Here is a 21,348-nt window from a genome sequence, read left to right as displayed (position 1 = left end):
CACTAGTATTGGAATATACTAAATTTACTGGGATTTATGCTCATTATTCTATATAAAAATTTCTTACCATAGGATACAGTGATATTTCTTCCTATTAAATCATCTTTATTGGGGCGCCTGGGTGGTTCTCTGTCAAATAAATAAATAAAATCTTTTAAAAAAATAAATCATCTTTATTTTGTGAAACATTTTCTAACCAGCTAGAGAAAAACCGAATGAGCACGGGACCAGGTATGAGCTGCTCTTGTGATAAGAGAATAAAGGATGAAAGCCTGAACCTGCCAACATGGTTCTTAAGAAACCAGTGCACTAGTCCACTCCTTCTCCTTGCTATGAATCTTTGTATTCACTCGCCTCCTTCAGTGAAGTAGGACCATTTTGAAGGACACATCCCCGTGCTGTGTTTAAAATAAGATGAGGAGAACTTTGCCCAAGAGTTGGGTCATCATGCCCTTCTCTGGGCCAGTTCTATACTGTGGACAAACTCCCCTATTATATCACTTAGAGTTGATCACTTTTCCTCCACTGCAGGGGCCCCTGCAGAGCCTAGCACAAGGTATAGCACCTAGTACCATTCAAACATTGGGCAATTGAGCAAAATAATTCAAGAAACTCATTGTGCAAAGCAGATCCCACCTTTTCAGAGCTGAGGCCCATCTTTCCCAAACCTGTCCCTCACCTCTTTAGCTTCCACTACAGATTCCCCTTTCCAGAGATAACCAGACCAGTAGAATCTGTCCTGCTGTCTGTGTGCAGGCCGTACCATGTGATACTGGCACAGGGAAGGGGTTTCCCTTAGACTTGCAGTTTAAAGCCTTCTCTTTTTCTTCCATTTTTGTGCAAGATCCAGCAGTACACCCTTGCCCAAGCCTGGAGCAAGAATGAAAAACTGAATAAAAAGTTTAAAACCACTGTGCTCATTCTCTCCATCCCCTCTCTGGCCCCTGAAAAAACGTGTCACCTTTTTGAATAAAATCATCTCTCTTTCCTTCTTTTCCCTTCCTTTAAGGTTCTGGAGCAAGTTTTGGATGAGGACCTTCCTCCCCCAAGAGGTGAAACTTGTTATTTTTCTTGGGACTTTATGATTCAGAGGATCTAATTCTGATTGGCCGCATGTTAATTGGATACTTAGCCACAAGGAGTGACTCGAGACCAAGAGGGGCAGCTTGCACTTGACTAGGTCTTAGAAGGACAACTAATGCATAGGTGTTTCTATACCAAGCAGTCTGGTTCAGTTCTCAAATCCTGGCTCTCCTGCTTTCCAGCCATGTGGCCTAAGACATAGCCTCTCTGAAACTTCCTTTTCTCATCTGTGAAATGGGCTTAATAGAACCATTTCACATGATCATGTATACATAATAAGTAGTTTGGTTTCTACCATAGAGAGTAAGCACTCCATAAATGCTAACTCATATGCACAGACTCCCTCTCTCTCTCCCTCTCTCTTTCTTTCTCTCTCTCTCTCTCTCTCTCTCTCTCTCTCTCTCTCTCTCTCTCTCTCTCACACACACACACACACACACACACACACAGTAATCATTCACTGGGTACCAGCTGCTGGACTAAGTGCTGTACCTGTATCCTTGGGCCAGCTCTATGAAGGTAGTATCTAGTACAGTTATTCTATAGACAATAAAAGAGAGACCCAGAGATACTAAATGCCTGGGGTGGCACAACTGGTAAGTAAAGCAATGAAGCACGTTTGGACCCAGATAGCTGACTCCAAAGCCCATGATCTTAAATGTTCTGACTGCTTCATTTCTTATCACCCAACATATCCCAAACTCTCTCCCCAACCCAAACCAAAGTCTACAAAGTACTTTCACATTGGGTTGGTAAATGGACATTGCAAGGAAGCCCTCATATTGACCAAGTCACTGGATATCTCTGTGGCCTTATGCAGGAGGGTCCCTTTCTTGGATGTCCTTATGAAGGATTCTCTGACTCCCTCTAACCCACAGTTCAGAAATGGTTCCATTCTCTCCTGTGGTCCCAAAGTTCTTTGTCATTTTCTACCTCAATTAGTGCTTCTAACCCATTGGACACTGTTTTCATATATCTGTCTACTCTCCTAAACTAGCTCCTGAGAGCAAGCTCAGTGTCTTATTTGTATGTTCTCCACCTGGTGTCCAATAGATCAGAGTAAATGTGTGTCGAATAAAAAATCATACAAACAGCTCTCTTTTAGCAAAAAGCAGTCATATAACAAATGCCAGGTCAACCACTTTCCACATATTCTCATATAATCATCCCATAGGGCAGGTAGTATTGTTGTCCTCACTATAATGTGGGGTGGAAGCTGAGCCTCAGGGTGATAAAGCAATTTGCCATGATTGCCTTTAAGTGGTAGAGCACAGAAATACACCAAATTATGGCCCCCTCCAAAGACATAGCCTTTCCCCTACTCCAAAATGAATGAAGAAATTATCTTTCTCTGTGACATAGCTCATCACTTCACCCCAAATTTCCACACATTCATAAAAGCACAACCACACTGAATGGCACTCCACAAGTTGGGCTTCACCTCTCAGGGTCGGTATGACTTTTCCATGCAGCATAACCTCTTCTTAATACACACAGTTCCCTTCTCCTTTGCGAGGAACATCACTGTCAGTCCTTGCCAGTTATTTCTTTTTTTTTTTTTTAAGATTTTATTTATTTGTGAGAGAGAGAATGAGAGACAGAGAGCATGAAAGGGAGGAGGGTCAGAGGGAGAAGCAGACTCCCTGCTGAGCAGGGAGCCCGATGCGGGACTCGATCCTGGGACTCCAGGATCATGACCTGAGCCGAAGGCAGTCGCTTAACCAACTGAGCCACCCAGGCGCCCGCCAGTTATTTCTTTAATCAAAGCTGAGGACAAAGAATGAGGCCTGATGGGCATCCAGGAAGAGAAGGGCCTAGAAAACAGGAGAGAGGACTGCAAGGAAGGCAAAGGCCATGGAAGGATTGAGGATGGAGGGCAGCTCCAACCCTCCCCCACCGTTAGTGGGTGGCCAGGAGCCGTGACTGTCAGCAGTGAGCGAGCAAGGCCAGGGCCCTCCCTGTCTGTCTCTGAGATCATTCCCCAAGTACTCCGCCACCCCGGTGTGCCAGGGATTAGCCCTGTCTCTCAGGAAGGCACTGCCCCTGCCGGCTCCGTGTCCTGGTCCCAGACACCTAGCCAACCCCAGAACTGACTCAGTCATCCCCTCCTTCCCACTCCTTGCACACTGGGTATGAGCCTGTCCTGTCGACTTGTCCATTTTCCTTCACTGCAAAGAGGCAGGTATATCTCTGCAGCCCAAGCGCAGAGCCAGAGCCCGACACGGAGCTGGTGCTCCATAATTGTCTATGTGCTTAAGAAGCACCGGCTTCCAAGCCAAACACATCTGGATTTCAATACTAATCCTGTCCCTTCGTCTCTGTGACACCATCTCCCCGAGACTTCTTTTCTCATTTGCAATTGAGAATAGTAATTCCTCTGAGTCCGTGTCGCCGTGTGGAACATATGAGATAATCCAAGTAAAAACGGTTTATAAACTATCAACTGCTGACCAGCAACTAATTCTCATTACAGTCGGGTAGTCCAATATTCCACTGTTAGAGCTGCTATTCTTAGGTCTTTCTAACCAGGGAGCCATTTTACAGGGTTTGGGTACACAGCAGCCCCCCCAAAGATTTGCCTTGTGCCTCTGTGTGCTTGGAGGTGTCTCCTTATGCTGTCATTGTAATCAGCTGCGTTCTTTCATTATCTGTTCATTCATTTATAGTACTTCCTTCAGAAAATACTCATGTATCAATTATTTTCCAGGCTCTGACAAGTTCAAGAGATGCCACAGTGAGCAAAGGAGTCATGGTTCTTGTGTCTTGGTGCTTATAGATTAATGGGAGAGAAAAGCATTACACAAATAATCATTAAATATTTTATTGTAGTCACAACAGTGCTGAAAAGGTGGGTAAGACAGGAATCAGTGAAGTATATAATGGAGAATGCACTGCGTGTGTCCTGGGGTTGGGAGGCAATGCTTTAAAAGAGTGAAGACTTTCCTGACAAAAAACAGCGTGAAGAAGGAGGAGGATGGAAGTGGGTTAAATGTCTATGTGTGTGTGTAAAGACATGGGTGTGAGGAGGCAAGTGAGGATAGTTAGACAAAAACCTTCCAGAAGGAGGGATCGGGTTGGCAGGAAAAAGACTGCCTGGGTAGGAGAGCTTTTGGCACCTTGAAAGCTGTTTGGGGAACAGACAGGAAAAGACAAATTCTGTAAAGTCTGAAATCTGCCTCACTCTTTCCTCTTGGGTTGTAACCCATGTTCCCAGTTCCATGAATAGGAGGAAAAGGAAGGGAAGGAGGAGGGGGGGTAGAAAGGGAAAGGACAAGGAGAAGGGAGGTGAGGGAGAGGAGGAAGAGGAGAATTTCACAATCCCTTCCAACCCCGTAGCATCATTCTTTCTAGAATTTGCCACCACTAGCTGCCTGGGTTCCCTGTCTCATCAGGGGCTTTGCTTCCCTCCATCATTTGGGATAAAAATATGGGAGTTATCCTATCTTCTCTCTCCTCTTTACATTCGCCATCCAACTACCACTGCTTCTTGCCACTAAATATATTACATCACATCTGATGTTGCCTCCTTCGTAAAACTTCTTCCGGCCGCAGGCTGGACCCTCTAACCTCAATTGTTACAACACCTTTTCTGCTGACGTCCCGTCCGCCAGTCTCCCCAGAAATAACTTGTGACTCCCCAGAAATAACCTCAATTGTTACAACACCTTTTCTGCTGACGTCCCGTCCGCCAGTCTCCCCAGAAATAACTTGTGCTTCTAGAACTCAAGTCTGATCATGTTCGCCTCTGTTTAAAAATCTTTAATAGGAAGCTCTTGTCCTTAAGAAAAAGCCTAAACTCAGGATTTGCAGGGCCCAGTGCAAAATGAAAATGCAGAACTCCTTGTTAAAAAAAATTATTAGGAATTTTAAGACAGCAGCAGCAAGGCGTTAAAGAAGGCACAAAGCCTTTCTGAGTGCAGTGCGTGTAACTGCACAGACTCCATGCCCAGGAAACAGACCCTTCCTGGCACCAGCGGCCCTACATGAACCAGCCACTGGCAACTCTCAGGTGCTGCCCAGACTGCATCTTACTCCTTAGTAAGCCTCGTGCTCTATCTTGCCTCTTTTTATTGTACACACGTACTCTCCCTGGATTCTTTTCCTTCAAGTTAACTACTTCTTATCCACCAAGATTCCCAGATACTATCTACTTCCTATCTTTCAGGTTATAAGACCCAATTCTGGGTCTTTACTGACAGCTGTTGAATACCTACTTAATACCCTGAACTAACTGTGCTAAATAATTTATGTGAATAATCCCATGTGAAACATGTTATTATAGTAGAAGTTGCTTACCCAAGGTCATAACTAGGAAGTGGCAGAGACAGTACTCAGGAATAGGTACTTCTGACTCCAGATCCCATATTCTTAATCCATATTATTTCATCAACTCTCAAAGTGCCAGGTAAGCACACGAATATAGGATGCGGTAATCTGAATAATGGCCCTGTTAAAGATTTCCTAATACTTGGAAACTGTAAATATTACCTAATATGGCAAAAATAAGTTATGCAGATGTGATTAAGTTAAGGACCTTGAGATGGAGAAATTATCCTGTATCATTTGGGTGGGCCCTAAATGCAATCAAAAGTGTCCTTGTAAGAGGGAGGCAGAAGGAGATTACAAACAGAAGCAATGTGACCATGGAAGCAGAGCTTGGAGTGTGATATGGCCACAAGCCAAGGAATGCCAGTGGCTACCAGAAGCTAGAAGAGGCAAGGGACAGATTCTCCCCTAGAGCCTCCAGAGTGCTGATTTCAGCCCAGTGATACAATTTTAGACTTCTAGCCTCCAGAACTGTGAGAGAATATAATTTCCCATTAGGTCACCAAGTTTGTGGTAATTTGTTATAGCAGTCACAAAAAAAACCCATAAATTATTATATGGGATAGATGAATATTTAGAAGAAGGAATGAATGAGTGTTGAATGTGTAGAAGAATGAATTGTACAGTGGATGATTCTTATTAAGTACACACACACACACACACACACACTTCAATTTGCAAGGTAAGCACTGTCCCCATTGTACATATAAAGAAATTACAGCTAATGGTTTAAATGATTTTTATAAAATCGCCAGTTAATGGGAAGAGGATCTGGGAGTAGACACTAGATCTCCTGACTCCTAGTTCTGAACCTTTTCTACTATAACCCATTTTTTCCTTTCTCAGTAAGGAAAAAAAAATCATCTTAAGACAGAACCCATAAATAAATTTTCTACCTCAAACTTTGAATCTCTGTTTTACTCCACACCTATATCCACCTAGTGTACAATTGGTGGGAGCACAGTCCACAGATCCTTAGCTACCACAGCTGTGAACCCTTGAGGACAAGGATCACTTCTTCTTTATGACATTATTCCTGGTCCCTAGCACAATAGCTGGCACCTAGCAATACTTGGTGAATGAAGAAAAGAAGGGATTAATTGAAGACATACAGGACCAGACTCAGTAAAAAATTGTGATTTAGTGCCTTCGTTTCCATTTCATTATAACTTTAGATGCCTAATTCATTAAAATATTGGTAAAAATAATCTCCAAACAAGTGGAAAATATTAGCTTGTAGTATAGTTATAGATGTATCTGTCTTCACCACTAGCTGGGAATCCTTTGAGAGGAGACAGTGTGTCCCCATGGCCCTGTATCTCATCAGAGGTGTTTAATAAACCAGTATTTACTGTAGCTAAAGACACAATGAGACCTCTTCCTCTGCCCAGAGCAGGCAAAGCTTTCATACTTCTGGGACACAAATCCAACTGTTCTCTTCCTGTGACTTGGTGTGGCATTTCCAACTTGAATATAAGTAGCATTTATATCATTTCAGCCACAATGCATTTCCATCACAGTATGTAATTGAGAGTTAACTCTGGATTCCTCAGGGAGGAATTGCTTATGGAAGATTCATGCCTTTGTGATGTGGAGTTCCCAGTTGAAAGGTCTCTGTTAATTTATAGGAAGTCATAAATCAGCAGGAAAAAAAAACATTGGTTCAGAACCCATGGAAGAAAAAGATATCCTCCAGGACCAAATGAAAACCAGGCCACAGGCCTAAGGATTATGAGGCCCAAGGACCCTGAGCTCAATTATCTGTCCCTGGCTGATTTGGATTCCTTGGAACTCTTCTGCTTAGACCAGGAGAAAAGAGAGCTTCGCACTGACCACTGACCATAAATGAGAGGGACATAAAATGTTATTCAGCTAACTATATATCACCAACAGTGCCATTTCTGTTCAGAAGAGTAATACCATGCATTGTATCATTCACCATGATCCTGCTCCAGCCATCATGGTCCCTCAGGCCAAGGTTTGTACTTGTAGAGGACAGCTCACATTCAGATACTGATTTAAAATTGGGACTCTTAGCCTTGGCCAGGGTGTTTAGAAAACTGTTCCTGTGGGCTGGAATCAAGGAAGAAAACCGGTGGGAAATAGTCTATAATTTGTTTGAGGTGATGGTTACTCAGGTATATACAAAAGTCAAAACTCATCTAACTCAATACTTCAGAACTGTATATTTTATTATATGTAAAATTATAAGAAAATGCCAATGAAATTGTTTCTGGAAGCAAGAAAATGGTTGTTTAATTATTAAAACTAATTGCCTGGAATTGTAACTATATATAGTTTGTGATTTCTGATCAGGGTAAGAAATATTTCCTGAGTACCTGCTATGATGGGTTAAGATCTGTGTTAAATGCTGAAGATAGGAAGTCCTTACCCTCAAGGGGCTTCTCGGCCGGAGGAAGAAGCAAGGCATGTGAATAGGCATTAATAATATAATCTGGTGAATCCTGTGGTGGAGGAAACAGAGAGAGAGAGAGAGGATGTGGGAATGGAGATGATCCATTCATCCCAGTTGGAAGTCAAGGGTACATTCCTGAGGCTTAAAGGATGTTTCCTGAAGGATGTTTCCTGTTTCCAGAAGTTTCCCTGTCAAAGGTTGGGGAGGGCAATTGGAATAGGGAAAAGAGTATGAGCAAATGAACAGATGGTAGTGTGAAATAACAAATTTGTGTTTGGTCTTTTTTTTTTAATCATTATGAGTAGTTGGATGGGAGAGGGTTTTTGGATCAAAAACTGTGAGGTTGGAGGCGGGGCAGTCAATGAGACTGGAAATGTTAAGAAACAAATTTTTTCCAGATGAGAGTTCGTCTCAGCTGAGCTAAAGGAAAGTAGGCTAGAGGTTGTATCCATGTTTGTGTGGACATGGGAATAGGGAATATTATTTTGTTCTATTTTACCCATTGACATCACTATCAAGAAGATAGTGAAGACAGCATTACATAGAGATGAGTGATCAAGGTAGAGACTAGGAGACACAGGTTCCAGATCCTTCTTTTCCATGAAACTTACCATGTGATTTTGGGTAGATCTCTCCCCTCTGAGTCTGTTTCCTCGCCAGTCAACCGGGGATAATGGTAGCTACTTCACAAAATTAAAGTGAGATGCGGAGTTATATTGGTTAAAGCACTTTGGATATTGTAAAGAGATTTTTTTTTTTTTAATGAAATTGATGAGGGGAGCAGGAAGGAGTTTACATATAGAAAAGAGTCCATCAATACTAAGTTCTTTCCAACTTTTAATTTTGACAGCCCTGACAGATGACCCTGTGAGTGGCCTATAGGGAGGCATTCATGGAGATTTGACTGCCTGAGTGGAGGCACAAATACGTCAAGCTTGACTTTCAGAGAAGAGTACTATGAACATCCAAGAGAATAAAGATGCAGCATTGGGAGATGTGGGCTGCTCCAGAGCAAGGACAGGGAATGTTTAGTGAGTTGATGAATTTTGTGAACTCTCTACAAGGTTCTCACAAATTTCCCCAGTGTGGTGGGACATTGGAATCATGTCACGTTCCCTGCTCCTGGGCCTTCACACGAACTGGGAGGCAGGGCTATAATTCCCTGGGTGCAGTCCAGGAATGGGCATAACATTTGGCACTGCTGAGTCACCCACAGGATATTAAGAAACTTTGAGTGCCTCCCCTATGTCTTCACTGACCCGTCTTAATGCTCTGTTGAGACTCAAATCCTGTTTGTAAATGGAAGACCCCCAACCCTCACAGGGGTCCCCCACTGCTGTTCTGTGGGAGCCATCCAGTCCTGTCCATTTGATTGATTTCTCCGGATACGCCGAGGGTGGTCCTGAGGGGAATGGGGTCTTGGCAGGATATCTCCCCATATTCTTAGCTCATTTGCTACTGTGCCCTTGCCAAGTTTTGCTTCCCGTTGCATTTCATCAGATCATTCCTTAGTCTGTCTCCTTAAGGCACATTCAGAGAATATGAATTAAGCTTCAATCAACCCCTGCCTTCCCCCAGAATGCGTTGTTAGGGAACTTGCCTACAAAGGCAGCCCGGGCGCTGTCCCAGACTCCAATCTCCCTTTCCTCTCCTCCTCATCCTCCTCCTCATCATTCAATTAATCCTCAGCCAGTTTTCCTCAGTGGCCCCTACTCTCCTGGTCACTGGGCAAACCCTTGTGTATCCTGAACAGCTATGCCAAGAATCTGCCCATCATAGTCCTTCTTTTCTGTTCACTGCAGCCGTGAGACTTTTGTCTAATTATCTCTGGATTGGGAAGCAGTTTCATGTTCTGGAGAAGAACATAGGAGCTCTGGTGTCTAGCTTTCCCTATACCAAAGACAGGACCCTTGGCTAAGAGGGCTGCTATAGATGCCTTCCGCCAAATGTTGCCACTACCCAAAACAAATCCTGCTCTGAGACAAAGGAGAGAATGAACTTGTAATTACATCTTACTCATAAGTCATACATCAAAGGAAGTGAGTACAACCCTTGTCAGGTTTCTCCAAGTTAAGAAATTGCTAGCAAACATTCTCTGAAACATCAACAAGAGCTTTTGTAATGTGGTTATTGGAAGCAAGGGGAACATCTCCTTATCAGAAGCAACCAAAATAAATCCCACCTCCAAATAGTTATCTCCATCCTCAGAGCTGTCACTCTGGTCTAGGCCACCGGTAGCTCTTACCTGACCATTACAGGAGCATCATACAATATCCCCGTTACCACTGTTACACCCCTAACAACCCTTTCTTTACTCAGCAGCTAGAGAGACTCTTTAACAATGTAAATCACATCTCATTTTCCCCTCTCCTACTCCAAGTCAAAACCCATTTAGGATAAAAAATTAAGCTCTTCAGTCCTGCCTACAAAGCCCAATGGTTTGGTTCCTGCCAGCTTGTCCAAATTTGACTTCTGTCCCTCTTTGTCTCATTCACTCTGCCCCAACCATAGAGAAACTCTTCCAGTTTCTCAAGTTCCCAAACTGGTTCCCTCCTAGGGGCTTTACAGTAGAAATTTCCCTTTTCATGAAATAGTCTCCCAATAGTATATACTAGGCTCCCTCTTGTCATTCAGATCAAAGATCTTCAGAGAGGCTTCCCTTGACCACCTAATTTAGATTACCTGGCATACAGTATGAGGTCAAGCCATATGAAATGGCTGTTTGGTAGGTTTAATATTAGAAGTTTCATAATGTTCAACCTAATACAAGTTCTATACATATTTTTCTTGAATGCATAGTGAATGTTTATACATATTTGTGTTGTTGTTATATAGGACATAGCATTATGTCTTATATATAGTAGGTATTTAATAAAAGGTAGTTGCGGGGCACCTGGGTGGCTCAGTCCTTAGGCATCTGCCTTCGTCTCAGGTCATGGTCCCAGGGTCCTGGGATTGAGCCCTGCATTGGGCTCCCTGCTCAGCTCCCTGAGGGAGAAGCTCCCTGCTTCTCCCTCTCCCACTCCCGCTGCTTGTGTTTCCTCTCTCACTGTGTCTCTGTCAAATAAATAAATAAATAAAATCTTAAAAAAAATTAAAAAAAAATAAAAGGTAGTTGCTATTGCTATCATTGTCTGTCTTTGTCATCATCATCATCATCCTAAACCACAAAAAAAGATGTAGAAGATGAGGAAAATGTAGGAACAAAGGAAACTTAACATTAAACTGATTTGGGATATAGGAGACAGGAGATCTGAGACTGGATCTTCTGTTGCCAAACCATGTGATCTTAGATAAAGCAGTATCCTCGGGAGATAACACAAGCATTGGATACTCAAATTAGACTCACAAGAATCAAGTATGGTACCAAGTATCAAGCTTTATGAGTAATTTCAAAGCTACACATAACCTTACAGCACAGGGGAAGCAGGGAGAAGCTCAGGACTGCCCATGCTACTTCCTGGACCCTTTCTTGTCACATTAGGACTTGCTCTGACCCAGATGTCACATATAAGTCTCTAAAAGGAGTATAAAAGCACATCGCCTACGTGAAAGCCAAATCTTTCGGTCATGAAACATCTCCATTTTATACTCCAGTAATTGCATGGATTACATGACATTTTTCAGAAAGCTATGCTCCATGAATTTGTAGATTCTGGGTTTATTGACCATAAGCAATCCTAGAGTGATAAGGAACATGCTGTTAAAGGTACTCCAAAGGTAAAGACTCTGCCACTAAGAAATACCACCTGTGGTTTTCCCTGGAATCCTTCCAGCATATTTATAAGGAGATTTGACCAGCTCACATTTCTTCTCCCAGGGCATCCCAAAGAAAAGGAAGGAATGTATTGCAGACCCAATAATCCTTCCCATTCTCTAGACTACACTTCCCTTATGTGTAAAACGAAAGCCTTGCTCACCATACCTGAGGACCCAAAGGGTTCTAAATCTCATTGAACCCATGATAATTGAGGCTATTTCCTGTCACTACATATACCAGGCAGAATCCACATAAATAGCATGTGGTGAAAGGGATTATCTAACAGGAGGATTGTTAAAGCCAAAAGTTCTTCCCTACTTGAACATGACTGGGCAAGCAGGGTGTAATGAAAGGATTGTGAACTCTGGAGTCAGAGAGGCCTGGGTTCAAGTCTCCAATCTAGAATTTAGTGGCTCTAGGTCTTCGGAAAGTAGCATAATGTGTCTCAGTCTCTGTTTCCTCACCCATTAGATGGCAGATGACAATCATGAATTTAAATGAGCTGACACATATCAACACCAATCACAGGTACTGGCATAAAGTAATTGGCAGTGATGAAGTCATTCATTCATTTATGACACTGCATGCATCTCTGTTACAAGGCCTTTCTATGTGCAATGTCCACAGTGTACAAAAACAGAATAAGATGATACAAGGTAGGTCCACTCTAGTAGGCTGCACAGATAGAACACCAGCCATGCACACCTCTTCTCATTCCTACCATCTTGCCTCTAGTCCAACTCATTGAACATGCAAAACCCAGGACAAACCTCCTAAACTACAGATCTGAGCCACTCCTTTGCTTAAAATCTTCAATAGCTCCCAATCATGTTAAAGGCAAATCCTAGACTCTTCATCCCCATGAGCAAGGCTCCCAGTGACTAGGCTGATGTTCTCCTCTGACTGACCTCCAGGATTAGTCAGCGTAGACCAAGTGCTAGGACAAAAAGTCCCAGAATTTTAGCAGAATAATATAGTAAGTTTGTTTCTTATCCATGCCTCCATATAATGTGGGTCAACTGAGAGAGGGGTGATTGCTCTGGGCAGTAATTCAGAACCCTCTTTTCCTTTGGTCTTATGGATTACCCTCTTTCTCTGGGTTCTCAGAGTGTTTTCTGACTGCCAGAATATGGGGAAAGAGAGAAAGGGTCACTCATGGAAAGGTTTATGCTCCAGACCTGGAAGGCATGCGTTATCACTTCCTGTCCCATTCTGTTGGCCAGAAATGAAATCACAGTATTGCTTCACCTTAACTACAAAGGAAGCTGGAAAATTAGATGTTGGTGATCATTAGCATTCTCTGCCTTATTCCCTTCCAGCTGACCCTATAGCAACTCTAGACTCTTTGTACTTAATTGCCACACCATTCAGGTCCACACCTCTGTGCTTTTGACCGTACTTGTCTCTTCTTTTTATCCTTCAGTTCTTATATAAGCATTACCTTCTCTTCAAATCTTCCTTTATTAGGCCCCTTCTTTACCCTGAGAGAAAGCTGATTTTTCATTCCTCTGTGTACCCCTAGGCTTAGCTCACATAGTCACTGTGCTTTGTTCATATGCTTGTTTTTTCTCTAGAATTTCATCTTGTTCTGAGCAAAGGCCTGTGGCAGTGCTTCACTGTGTCCCCACCATCCTGCACACACCCCAGTACTGAGCGCACTGCTCAGTGGGAAACTGCAATGATACTCAGTGTTCTTATAATGAGTATTATAAGCCAAGTTCAAAGACAGACCACCTGGTTTTGAAGCTTGACACTGTGGTATAACCTTGATCAGGTTGCTTACTCTCTGAACCTCAGGCACCTCACCTGTAAAGCCAGAAGAATATTAGCTCTCCACATCCATGGTGGTGAAGAATTCATGAATTAACAGGTTTAGAGCTCTCAATATGGTGCTTGCTATATACAAAGAATACTCAATAAAATACTAGCTATTGGCATTATCCTATACTTCTGACCTACTTTGTGGCTGGAAGCAGAAATACTCTCCCCTGACTTTGAGCAGCCTTGAATTAGGACAGAGAAACTTGCACTGTGGACACGTGGCCCCCAGGGAGTGACTCAGGCAGGCCAAGGCCTTGGTGAGCTCCCATGGCCCTGGAAGTGTTCCTTGAGTGAGGTCTGGCAGGGGGAAGGAAAAGCTGACAAATTAAATGATTTAGTCTGTTCAGCAAAGTAAACGTGGCTCCAGGACATTAGAAGTAACTCAGAATGGAAGCTCCAACTGCCACTGGGTGGAGTAAGTTTTTTTTCCAAATTCAGTTTGTTTTCACTTGAGCTGCTTCATTTAATCAACACAGCTCTTTGGAACATTGGCTAAATTCCCTGAAAAAGTCTCCCTTTTTAAGTGTTCTTGTTTTGTTTTATGTTTTTGTTTGTTTGTTTGTTTGTTTGTTTTACCTTCTCTCTTCCCTAGTTCCTCAAATGCAAATAAAAATGAAACACTTGGAAACCTAGAGAACACCCCCCAGAAACATCAGGTCAGCATAGAACAAAGCACATACACCAAGTGTATGCTTACAGATTGCTTGGTGAAGGTGGGACTGTGGGTTTGGATGTAAAGTTGCTGTCAGGAGCATAGCGACTATAGTTAAATCATTCACCAAAATGGCCTTGGAGTTGATAAATGGCCTCTCTTCACAAAGACCCTTTCATCCAAATCAGTCTTATGTGAGGCCCTCAGTGCCTCCCCATTTCAGCCTCAGGAGGAAGGAAGAGGAAGAAGTAGACCCTCATCTGCAACAACACAGAAGGTTTCTCAATCAAGAGTCCAAGTTGCAATCCATCCTTTGCGTATGCATCTGGGCAACGGACACTTAGTCCATTACTCCACCAACATGACCGGGCCATAGGCCCCAAGCCAGAACATGTTGGGGGAGTTTCCTTCTTTATTACCTGGGAGCTTCAAAAGAAAATAATAAACCAGAGGACCCTGCTTGTACTGGCCCATACAAAATTCTGAGATGGCCTAACCCTTGCAGTTCAAAACCAGCTAATTCCAGACTAGCTCTGGTTCCTTCTGAGTATGAACCATTCAGTTTTAAGGTTTTAGTTCTCTCTGTTGGAGAGGAAATATATAATGTCAACAGCAAAAGACTGCATAAAGGATATTTTTCTTTCTTTCCTTTTTTTTTTTTCCTGCTACCTCTCCTACCTTTTTTTGTTTGTTTGTTTTTATAAGAACTTGGCAGAGCTGATAAATTAAACAGTTTTTTCCACACCGAACATAAGGATTCATTGTAAACTATATGCAAGAGTTAACATGATTATGGTGGCTTAGTTTAAGAAGATAATTTACTTAATTTTTGTCTCTAAATTATTAGGTACTTAATGTCTACAGATATGAAAAATTGTCTACAAAGGAATAACCAAAGAACAACACACCATTTTATTGGTATTTCCCAAGAGATCAGTATTTTGTTATAATCCTTACATGATCCTGGAAAATCTCTTTGTTTAAGGCAAATTGAAGTTCCTAGAAGTTAAGAAGTTTGCTCAAGGTCCTGCAAGTAGAACGTGGCAAAGCCATCAGTCAAATTTTGACATATCAGTCTTTAAAGTCCATTCACACCTGTAACTATAAATCTTTCTTCACTATCCCTTTCTTCAAAATGGTGGTATGATCTGCCTCTTGGTGTTGTTAGAAGGACTAAATGAAATCTATTTGAAGGAATCTATCTATCTGTATCTTTTATATGGTTGTATGTGAAATGCTGCTAGCCATAGGGTCTGGAGCCTCAGCCTGTGGGAGCAATTCAAGGCAACAAGAGTGTTGGGGGGTACGTTCAAGGAGGGGAGCAGAATCCCCTGGACTTCCTCACACACCACTCTCACCTCCTGCTGGGTTGGAAATTTAGCTCTGCTACTGCACTAACCATGTCACAGGACTAGTGATAGGGCTTCATTCTTAGACCTCTCTCAATGGCTATCACGTAACGTTTCTCAGTAAGTGTTAGTTGAGAACAGGGGTCTTCCTCCCCTTTGAGAGCTCAGCAAAATTTGTTTCATACTTTCCCCCACTCTGTAGCCTGTGGACACCCAGGACCTTCTCTAATACCTCAGCAAATTCCCAGAAACCCTGAAGCCTTTTGCCTCTGAGGGTTTGTTTCTAGATGGGTGTCTCTGTCTTATTCCATAAAGACCCAGCTTGGTGGGGGGGTGGGGCACAGGACAAAACTATTTCTTTGAGTACCTAAAATACCCACTTACACATGTATAAGAAAAATAGACCATACTCAATACTAGGCAGAGATTTCCAAGCAGAAATCTCTATCACCACCATGCAAACAACTATCAATAGAACAGAATATCACGTCAAGAAATGTCCTCCAGCCACCTCACTACCAAGGCATTTCACAAAGCCTTCATCACACCCAGTGTCAGCCTCTCTCCAGTTCACTGACTTCTCCCTCCCCTTCCTCCTTCCTTTCATCTCATTACTCATCTCTCATTCCATTTAAGGAGCGAAATTGATAAATCATGTTCCTATGTCACAGAAAGCTGACACTCTCATTCATGATAGTTTGGCATTTATGAACATCCACAACTTGAAGATCTCATCCATCTCAAAAAAATTTATTAAGCTCCACCTGCCCCTTTTCCCAGGAGGCATTCCAGATGCTAATATAAATAATACAAAAATGTCTGTAGTTCCAGGGGTGCCTGGGTGGTGCAGTCAGTTAAGCATCCGACTCCTGGTCTCGGCTCAGGTCGTGATCTCAGGGTCGTGAGTTCAAGCCTCCCATCGGGCTCATGCTGAGCACAGAGTCTGTTACAGTTTCTCTCTCCTTCTCCCGCTCTCCCCCCGCCCCACATGCTTGAGCTCTCTCTCTCTCTCTAAAATAAATCTTTTTTTAAAAGTCTATGTTCTTATGTTCCACTAGGCACTGTTTTAAGCACATTGTATTTTTGAATTAATTTAATCCTCAAAACAACTCCATGAGATTGTTGTTATTATATTCCCATTTCACAGATGGTGACTGAGGTACAGAGAGATTAAGCAGCTTGCTCAAGGTCACAGAGGTAGTAGTAGACCTATGATTCAATCTCAGATAGTCTGGTTCCAGAGTCTGGGCTATTAACTTCTATATACTCATCAGATAGATAGAGAAGTGGAGAGCCAGATATTTCCCCCTCCCAGCTCACTACAAATTAAAGGAATGTATTTATTTACAAAATTAATGAATAAGTAGCATGTGAAGGAAAACTTTGGGGTTTTGGAAAATGTATAAAATGTAAACAACAAAAAAGTAGGCCAAAAGCTCTCAGGGTTAAAAAAAAAAAATAGTAAGATCGAAGAGGATAGTTTCAGAAAGAACAGATTGCTGGGGCAAGCGATCATCAGGAGCCTTGATCAGGCTCCAGGAAATTATGTGCAGGAATTAAGTTGGGTCAGGGAAGGGCTGTGTTTTAAATCATATAATCTATCCTCCATACCTGCAGGAAAAGCACCACAACCACTGAGCAGGCTGCTTCCTTTTGAAGGCCCTTGGTGGGGTTGGGATAGAGGTTGTAAAGAGATAGGAGGAGAGAGTCCCCTCCCTTGCATAGAGACTCAGGTTGCTGCAGAGGAAGGGCCCTTCATCAGAGGAGTAAACTCAAGAAAGTTTCCACTTCCAAGTGATCTTTGTTTCCTATTTGGAAACAACCGTAGTGTGTCTACATCTGGACAATGATGTCTGTTATAAGAATACAACTCTCTCATCAGAATTCAGCAGACTGCGTAAGCAGTGCTGGGCTGTCTAAATGAGGTGTGGAAGTTACGGCTCTCTCCCCCAGCTCCTCTTTCTAAACACTTTGCTCTTGTCAACAAAGGAAAAGTTAAATCGTCCTGAATCTCCAGACCCACTATTATAGGAGAATAGGAAAGTCAACCTGATAATCAGATTCTTAGACACTGCACATTGTTTAATGATCTATCTTGAGAAATAAAGGTCTCATCCACTGAACAATTTAATCTTTTCCATTTGGCAAACTCTCATTCCCCCCACCTTTCCTTCCACCCAGATTCAGTGAAAGGTTATCTCATTAAGCGCAGCCCTTTCTTTTTGGGCTCCGGAATCACATATACCCAGAATTGTAATAAAAATAACAGTAGTCTTTATTAAGTACTTACTATTTGACTGCACCATGCTGTTTGACAAGCATCATGTTGTGGAAGTTTTAAGACAACTCTGATGTAAACACTATTATCCTCATTTTATACTGGAAGAAACAGATGTTCAGAGAAGCTCTCATGGTCAGTGAATGACAGAACTTGGACTCAGCCCAGGTCTGGCTGATTCTGGAGCTTTAATTACTTCACTAATCATTCTAAGTTGGGACACAGCCACTACCATTGATGCAGAATGCAACAGAGGTCACTGCCTCCACCACCAAGCTGTCTGCTCATTCATCCACCCTGCAAGGCTTCCCATCACCAAAAAGTCTCTGTTTATTCATGTCAGTTGCACTGAGCCCAGAGACTTCATGGACCCTACCTATTCAAACCACACAAGACACCTCAAGTGGAGGCTGTTCTTCCTCCACCTCTCATGTCATTAAAGGTTGGGAATTGGTCCTCCTCGCTTATAACAGCTGATTCTGGATTAAGTTTTCTCAGACCTATATAGTTCTCATTTAAAGTGTTTGCCTTGTGGCTCTGCCTTGCTATACTCCTTCTTAGCACTCCTGCCTTCTATCCTAAACACTCCTCCTAATTCTTTGAAGTTCACCTCTGTCTTCCATCTTTCTCCCCATCCCTGTATTGCTGCCATCTTTGGTGCCTTTAGGACTAGATAATCCTTCTGACATCCTGACCTTTAGGATTCTTTGCTGTCTTTATTTTGTGTGATCTTCTCTGTCTATCCATGTTGGCCACAGTACCTCAATTCACTTATCCCCAATATACCATTTTTAGGCCTTCCAGTTTACAGACCCACCCATTTTCTTCTCATTTCCCAGGACTCCCTTGTTTTCATGTCCTTCATCATCTAGCTGACATTGACCATCACAGCAATTACTTTTCTCAAAATCCTCAATTTTTTATTTTGTAATGATCTTATTGTGAGTCCTGTGTAGAACCCAAAACCTGAATGAATTCAACTTGCAATCTGCTCCACGCTTGAAACTGGATTACTGGGTAATTGTGGAGAGAAAAAAAAAAATCACTCTGAATTGGAAACAGTAGTAATTCATGGTCCCCGATCTTAACTCAGCCCTTAATGACACTCAGGAGTCCCATTATGTGTCTATGGGCAGTTTTCATCTTCTGTGAGGCAACTGTTTTAAACTGTCTCCTCTGCTCTAAAAGGCAGGACCCCCATTTCTCGCTTCATCTCCATATGACCTTGCCCCCCGCAGAAAAATAGAAGACATCAGTCAAAACTCCCTCAACTTCCTGCCATAAGACTTACATACTAACGTCTTCACTCATCCCTTCCTCCTCCCATCTTGATGGACCAGAACAAACATTCTTTATCTTACTGATAAATGGATCCCATTCTCTGGATCCCTTCCCTTTTTGCCTTCTCAGGAATGTTACTCCATGCATCTCTCCCTCTCCACCAACTGCACCCCATTAGCATGTGGACATGGCCCTGCCTCCAATCCCCAGGTACTCCCCCAGATTCCACATGCATTCTCTCTCTTCTTGCATGGGGAAGGTCTGTATTAAATACCTCTATTTTATCACCTCCCACTCACTCTTCAGACCTCTGTATCTGGCTTCCCCACCTTCACACCACTGAGGCTACACTTGAAAAAGTGTCTGGTTTTCTCCATCTTGCAACATTGCATGTGCACTTTTCACCTTTTGTCTTACTTGACTTCTCTCTTGGTCACTCAAAGCATTATCTATCCTTGACTTCTGGACCCTGGGATTCTAGTCATCCTCCCAGTTGTCTGGCTATTTAGTCCTTTCCCTCTCTTGGACTGTCTTTTTTCGTGTTTCCCTTATATACCTGACTAATCTCATCCTTTCTTGTGATAACTCCAGCATGTTCATGCCTTCTAGACCTGCATATCTATTTCTAGTTCATTTTGTTTGCCACAAACTTTTATATTCAGTGTTCTTCTACAGATTGCAATGGGATCTCTCAAAGGCACTTCATACACAACATTCATGAAACACCTCCCTCAACCTGTCACTAAACCCACTCTGTTTGCTCCCACATTTCAGTTTCAGTGAATAGTGCCAGTTTCTCAAGCTAGAAAAATAAAAACAGGGCGCCTGGGTGGCTCAGATCGTTAAGCGTCTGCCTTCGGCTTAGGTCATGGTCCCGGAGTCCTGGGATCAGGTCCTGCATCGGGCTCCCCGCTCTGCGGGACATCTGCTTCTCCCTCTGCCTCTCTCTCTCTCTCTCATGAATAAATAAATAAAATCTTTAAAAAAAAAAAAAGAAAAAGAAAAACAGCCTTGTTCTCTTGCCTTGCCTCAGGTCCTATGTGTAACAGTTATTAAATCCTATGAATTCTGTTTCTCAGCTATATCCTGAATATACCTACTTCCATCTAGTTTCAGTTCCACTCACAGAAAACCACCTGCTCTCTTACTCCAAGCTCCAGCTGTGTGTCCCCCTCCTTTTGGACTATTGCCCACACACTCTCATTTGCTTAGCTTGCTCATCTTCTTCCATCAGATTTGCACTCTGGTATTACCTTTAATAAAAAGCCTTTCATATCCCCAGCACTGGATTGGGTATCTCTTCTCTGTGTACCTACAGCATCTTGTGATTATCTCCATCATATCAGTTACACTGTATTTTAATTGTGTTCACTCACCTGTCTTACCCACTATCTAGTTTGTAACTTTGTCTTGAACACTTAGCCCAGACTTTGGCATGTAATAAGTGATCATTCAGTATTTGTTCAACGAATGATCTATTTTTCAAACTATAACTTTGTTTTCTTTTAGTTGTGTAGTGACCTATGAGCATGTATTACTCAATGAGTGTATATGACTGTTCTTTTAAAAAGTCAGCTTTATTGAGTTATAATTTACATACAGTAAAATTCACTAATATGGAGTGCAAATTTCAATGAGTTTTGATAAATGTATACAACTGTATAACCAATACCACAGTCTAATATAGGAAATTTCTATTGCTGCAAAGAGTACCTTTATGCCCCTCTGTAATAAATCACTTCCCCTCCCCCAAAACTCTTGGCAGTGACTTCTATGTTTCCATCACTATAGTTTTGCTTTGTCTAAAATTTCATAAAATTTGAATCATATAGTATATAGTCTTCTGAGTCTGGTTTCTTTCACTTAGCATAATGTTTTCAAGATGCATATCATGATGCAGAGCATATCAGTAGTTTATTCATTTTTATTGCAGAATAGTGTTCCATTATGTGCATACACCACAATTTGCTTTCCATTCACCAGATAATGAATATTTAGATCATTCCCATTTAAGGCTGTTATGAAGGAAGCTGCTATAAACATTCGAGTACAAATCTTTGTGTAAACATATTTACATTTCTTTAGGGTAAACGCATAAGGGTGGAAGTGCTAGATCATATGGTAGATGTATGTTTAACTTACTTTATAAGAAACTACCAAACTATTTTCCAAAATATTATGCATTCCCACTAGACACAGTAAAGATTCCAGTTGTTGCACTTCTCACTAAAACTTGATGTCAGTCTTTTCAACTACAGCCTCTATAATGGTTGTGTAGTGATTATCTCTCTGGTGGTTTTAATTTGTCTTTGTCTGGTGACTAATGACGTTGAGCATATTTCCATAAGCTTATTGGCCATCTGTGTCTTCTTCTGTGAAGTG

The sequence above is a fragment of the Mirounga angustirostris genome, unplaced genomic scaffold, assembly GCF_029215605.1.
Source record: "Mirounga angustirostris isolate CCGP_5_RB_7025 unplaced genomic scaffold, mMirAng1.0.hap1 SCAF_15, whole genome shotgun sequence".
Lineage (NCBI taxonomy): Eukaryota > Metazoa > Chordata > Mammalia > Carnivora > Phocidae > Mirounga > Mirounga angustirostris.
This window is presented reverse-complemented; position numbering follows the sequence as displayed.